The sequence below is a fragment of the Hippopotamus amphibius genome, chromosome 6 (assembly GCF_030028045.1).
Source record: "Hippopotamus amphibius kiboko isolate mHipAmp2 chromosome 6, mHipAmp2.hap2, whole genome shotgun sequence".
Lineage (NCBI taxonomy): Eukaryota > Metazoa > Chordata > Mammalia > Artiodactyla > Hippopotamidae > Hippopotamus > Hippopotamus amphibius.
The window spans coordinates 52244874-52251187 of NC_080191.1; the positions used below are offsets into that span (position 1 = coordinate 52244874).

Consider the following 6314-nt stretch of genomic DNA (forward strand, 5'->3'; position numbering starts at 1 on the left):
TCGCCTTGAATCAAGGCAGACCAGAGTGAAGCAAGGGGAAAGAGGCTATGGGCCGTACGTAGAGACTCCAACAGCAGCTTATTGTCATCAAGGCTGACCAGCTCCGCCGTGTTGCATCCTTCACACTGCTGAGCTCAGAAGAAGGTATTTGCTCTGAAGTATGTCAGTTAAACGTAGTAATTATTTCTCTTGGAAAGGAAAAAGGCCATAAGTAGCACATGCGCACTTACCAACCTTATATCTTGTGCTCCCTGATCACAACAATAGATTTGGGCTGATTTTCTGTTCTCAGGCAATCAGTGATGGGAGGAGAGAGAGCCATTAGCAGGGTGCCCTAGTTGACCTTCAGCTAAATTTATTGTTCCTTTCCCCTCCTGCCTTTCTTGCAGTGTAAGAGAGAAGGGAGTGGAGTAGCTCTCCATTAAAAAAAATAAATAAAAGAAGAAGAAAAGGAAAAAAAAACAGGTGCATGGCCAGAGCCATCTAGCAAAAGGATTTAATTGATGGTGACAACAGCATTCTTGGTCTGACAGCTGTTTTGGTTGTCCCACCCCCTTGGTGTCAGCAAATAGGAAAATAACTTATTAGAGCTATTCATGTCAGAGATATAGTCCATAAATATTTGTTGGGCTATATGTACTGGATATTGCTTAAAATTATTTTTATTTTTTTAAATGTTTTTAAAAATCCAGAAATACTAAAGGCAAAGATGCAATCTAATTCATTTTGGCAGTAGCTTTGCCCTGTGCAAATAAAGCACTGCCACCAAATGACAATCAGCAGATTTCAAATACACAGTTTTGCTATGTCAGAGATGTCCTATCCAAAGAAAAGATGTAAATTAGAAATATTGAAAGCTCAATTTAATGTCATCCCACATAAATGTCTCTCAGGCTGTGCAAATGAGTACCAGTAAGTACAGTTTGAAAGTTGAATAAAAGTACATTACTTTCCAACAATTGGTATTGAAGATAAAGCTGCTGACAACTAGAGCCATTTGGGGAGATTGGATGTTCTCTTGTTATAAGTTTTGGAGCGTTTTCTATCACTTGGGGAAACCTTGGAGGTGTTTTTCAGCAGTGCTGTGTAAGATGAATTTCTCCTAACGGTCTATCTCATTGTTATTACAGACGAGTTCAGCATGAGTAGTCAAGGAAGGAATATAACTGCTAATGGCACTTGGTGCTAATGGGTAGTAGAGTAGCTTAGGTGAACATAAAAAGCAGTTAGGAAAGGTGTGGGACTGGCCACAAATGATCTCAAGTAGAACCCAAATAAAGACAAAACCCATAAGCGTAAATCATGGCATTCTCTAGTTTGTTCAGAGGGTGACAATTTGAGAATTATTTTTGTTAAATTCTTTTAACCAAAATATGGAAAATCCCCACATAGTTAAGTTCTTGATGTCAGTTGACTGAGAGTAAGTCCATTTCATGATGCTGTCTACATATAATGGTCAACTCTGTGAACTTTCTGAATTTACTACTAAAGACTGAAATCAAGCTGCAGATAAGGAAATCAGTGCCCGCTTCAGCAGCACGTATACCAAAATTGAAACGATACAGAGAAGATTAGCATGGCCCCTGCACAAGGATGGCACGCAAATTCGTGAAGCATTCCATATTTTTGTTCTAAAATTGGGAATTCCTTGGAGGTCCAGTGGTTAGGACTCTGCACTTCCAATGCCAGGACCCAGGTTCAATCCCTGGTTGGGGAACTAAGATCCCACAAAAAAAAGAAAGAGAGAAAGAAAAAGAAAAGTTCTGAAATTGATGGTGATGGTTATACAACTCTGCAAATGTAATAAAAGCCATTGAGTTGTACACTTTATATGGGTAAATTTTATGGTATGTGAATATATATCAATAAAGCTGTTAATAAATAAAATCTTGAATATTAAAAAAGAAAATCAATATTCTGTAAGTTTTATGAATGCATTATGCAAAGACAGCATCTTTTGTTTCTATATAATGTTTGATACATATAAATTAATCTGTTTATAATTTATATATGCTCAAATGAACCTATTATTCAACTTAAGAAATAGAACTTTGCTAATACTGTTGAGTTTGTCTGAAAGGTCCTCCCCCATCCTTATCCCTCCACTCCAGCTAACTGCTATCCTGTTGTTCTGGGTTTTTTAAAAAATTTTATCTCCTTCGTAATTCATGTTATCATTTTCTTTATGATTTTTCCGTATATGAATGCATCCCTAAGTGATATATTATTTGGTTTTGTACTTTATGAAATATGTCATACTGTATATATTCTTTTGTTATTTTTTAATTTAGTTGTTATTTTCATCTATATTACACATAGGAGGCAAATAGTTCAAGTCTTGATATATAAAAAAAATCAGTTCCCACCCCAACATATATTGATACTTCAATTTCAACCTTTTTAATGGGTTTTTAAAATACTTACCTATATATCTTTAAATAATACGCTTATATTGTTACTAAGAGGTTTTTTCAGTTTTAGAAAAATACCTATTTTCTTCCCACTTTGAAATATCAGAACTTAGCTCTTTCACAGACATCCCATTTCCCCACATACATACTCACACTTCTCATCTTCCCCATCCGCTCAATAATCTTGTATCATATTTTGGTTATATCATTAGTGAGAGTTTGTGTAATTATGACTATGTGAACACTATTCACACCCTAGCCATGTGGTGCATATGATTACTTTTTGTTTTCTGTTTAATGTTGGGTTTTCCTTAGAATTAATAAGTAACTTATTTTTTCATTCAGTTTTCTATGTGCCCATCATGAATTCAACTCCCCAGTTTTTCCCATTATGTAAATCTTCTTTCAAAATGTTCAAATATATCAGTCAATTCTTTTTACCTTTTTGAAATCTTCTGACCTGTTCTAATCTGAACGGTCAGCAGCTGTCATTAGGGACCTCATTCTAGGGACTGTCATTCTAGGGAGTTCATCCAAGAGACTGCCTTTGCTTCTCTGTTGCAGTAGATCTCCTGTTTCCCAGGCTCCAGGTCTTCCTTTCTCTTCAGTGCACTGAGTGGGATTTTCATTGCAGTGGCTTCTCTTGTTGCAGAGCACAGGCTCTAGGCCCACCAACTCAGTAGTTGTGGTGCATGGGCTTAGTGGCTCCGTGGCATGTGGGATCCTCCCGGACCAGGGCTCGAACCCTTGTCCCCTGCATTGGCAGGCAGATTCCCAACTACTGCGCCACCAGGGAAGTCCCTCTGATCTCTTCTTATTGGATGATTGTTATTCAGGTATTGGATCTCCTGGTCTAACCCTTGTGTATTCTCATATGTTTCTCCTATTTTCCATCCCTTTGTCATTTTCTCTATTTTCTGGGAGATTTATTCAACTTTCTCTTCTTTTCCTTCAATTTAGTTTTTCATTTCTGCCATCAAACTTTTCCTTTTGCCAAGACCTTGGTATTTTTGCTTAGAATTTTTCCTTGTATAACATCCTGTTATTTAATAGATACAGTTCTTTGCAAAATCAAGGATTTCAAAGTTTTCCTTTTCTAATATTTTCTCTACATGCTCCAATCATTTTACTTTCTTCTTGTTGCAGTAATCTTTGTTTTCCACATGTAATGCTTTCCTCAAAGCCTGAAGATCCTTTCCTGCTTGTTCATGTTTGAGAGTCGTATGCTAAATAGCATATTAGAATCTTAGTTGTGTGTGTTAAAAAATATCTTTCCCAAGTTCATGGTTTGTCTTTTCACTTTCTTTATGCTATAATTCCATGAACAGACTTTCTTAATTTAATATAGCATATTTCAATTTTTTTTATTTAGGTTTTTTGCTTCTTTATTTCGTGTTTAATAAATCCCATTTGATCATAAAGATATTTTCCTATATTGTCTTTTAAAAGTCTCATACTAATAGTTGTTCTTTTCACACTTAAATGTTTAATACACCTGGAATTAAATATTGTGTATGGTGAAAAAGAGGCATACAATTTCACTCCTTTGCCATATGGACTCCCAACTGTCCCAGCACCATTTATGGAAAAACCCATTGTTTCCTCACTAATAACAATGGCAAAAATGTCATAACTCATTTGTGGTTGTGTCCATTTGGGGTCTCTCTGTTCTCTTCCATTGTTCTAGTTGTCAATTTCTTTGTCAACACTACTCAGTTTTATAATAAGACTTGATAGGACAGGCTTTCTTACCTTATTCCTTATCTAGAATAGAAAGATGAAAATAAAAGGAAAAAAACCACCCCTAATTTGAAAGAAATTTAATGGATTTGACTTCAGTCATCCATTCATTCATTCATCAAAAAGGTATTAGGTTACCAACTATGTTTCAGACAAGCTCTAGAAATTTAAAAATAAATGAGACACAATCCCTGCCCTAAAGGAATGAACAACCTAGGAGAGGAGATTGATAAAGAATTACATTTTAGTTCTGTTATAAGCAAGAATAAAGGATGCATTAGATGATGTGTGCACAAAGAAAAAGGAAGTAATTATGCCCAGGAATTGTCAGGAAAGTCTTGACAGGTTTGACCAATAAAGGGTAGAATCAACTTGGTCTCCAAAGATAAACTGGCATTCAGTAGGAGAGGGGGGAAGGAATTACAGGCAGAGGAAACTCTATGGAGACATGAAAGAGTGTGATCTGTTTCAAAATAAAGGGTCAAGCAAAGGAGGAGATTAGAAAGGAGGTTAAGGCCAGATGGGGAAAGACATTGTCTGCCCAGCTAAGATGTTTGAACTTTACCCTGTAGACAGAGGAAGACTCAGAGGATTTGAAGTAGGAAGATAATATCACTTTTGCTTTGCATTTGGCAGCATAAAAACCAGAGCTTAGTGGAGGGTAGTGAGGGCACCATGTGTGGAAAGGCCAGTTTCAGTTGCATTTTCTGTGGGGGAGATGCTGATATCTGAACTCAGGCAGGAGTAAAGGGAATGGAGAGAAAATAAGGACAGATCAAGACACATTAAAAAGGAGAAAGAACAGGGCATGGTGAAAGTGGCTGTCGATGTAAGGGAAAGAGTGGAGTAAATGACGGCAAAGTTTCGAACTTGGGTAACTAAGTGGACAGGGACAGCGCTCGCTAACTGTTGGAAATAGAAGTCTCTATGCTGGAGGAATATGACGGGGGTCTGGCAGAGAGGAGGGATAATCCATGACTTTAAATTGGATCATGTCAAGTTTAAGGGCCCCCAGGACATCTGGGTGGAGAGATAGGGAGGGCATATTTAGAGGCTGAGCACATTGATATCCATGACACTCTGCTTTAGGCGTATTCCTAATCAGAATACCAAAAGGATAAAATGTTATGCAAAGAGATCAGGAAACCTACTCTTTAGAAATCGTGATTGACACTTCTTCCTAAAACAAGCCTTTTTCTCCAAGTTTGGCTGCTAAGAAGTACATGAGTGCTCTGATAGCAAACAACATTGAGTCATATTTAAGCTTTGCCCTGGTTTTTCGCGTTTGATAAGCAGTCGATCAGGAGCAGTAGGCGTTTTGAGAAAGTCTTCCCGAGCAATTCCTGGCAAATTCAGTGCTGGGCTGCTCAACCCTCTTGCAGCAGCTTGCTCGTGTCTCCAAAATAGCACCTCCCACCTGGCATGCATATCATAATGTATATGTTAACACACATCTCCATCCCAGAGTGTGCATGCTATTGTGGCAGACCTAGGGCTCCAGCATCAGTGCTTCCTCATTGTTGGGGCCCGTCTCCACTCCACAGTGAAGATCTCAAGAGTGTGCTAGATGCTGAGCCTCCCACATGCTGACTCACCTGCCATTCAACTAGCCTCTTATGGGTTGAATTGGGTCTCCAAAAATGCATGCTGAAGACCTAACCTACAGGACATTAGAATGTGACCTTATTTGAAAATAGGGTGATTACAGATGTAATTAGTTAAGTAGGTAGGATGAAGTCATACTGGTGTAGGGGGGTGGGGCCCTAATCCAATGTGACTGGTGTCCTTATAAATTTGGACACAGACACATAGGCAGGGAGAATGCCATGAGAACACAAAGGCAGAGATCAGTGATGTGTCAATAAGCCAAGAATGCCAAAAATTGTCAGCAAACCACCAGAAGCTAGGGGCGAGGCACGGAACAGATTCTCCCTATGTCCTCAGAAGAAGCTACCCCTGCTGACCTTGATCTCAGACTTCTAGCTTCCAGAACTGAGACAAGAAATTTCTGTTATTTAAGCCATCCAGTTTGTGGCTCTTTGTTATGGCAGCCCTAGCAAATGAATACATAGCCTGTATCCTAGAAAAGAAGTAGGGGAATGACAAGGTTATTATTATCAGTTCATAAGAACAGGAATGACAGCTTTCTAAGAGAGCAAAATT

The 6314-nt window shown here is 38.3% G+C and overlaps 1 non-coding gene across 1 annotated transcript; it reads left to right on the top strand.

Moving 5' to 3' along the window:
- Positions 1–1521: 1521 nt before the first annotated feature.
- On the top strand, positions 1522–1628 carry LOC130856157 (U6 spliceosomal RNA). Its single transcript, XR_009054454.1, has one exon. It is a non-coding gene; the product is annotated as a U6 spliceosomal RNA (small nuclear RNA).
- The last annotated feature ends 4686 nt before the right edge of the window (positions 1629–6314 follow it).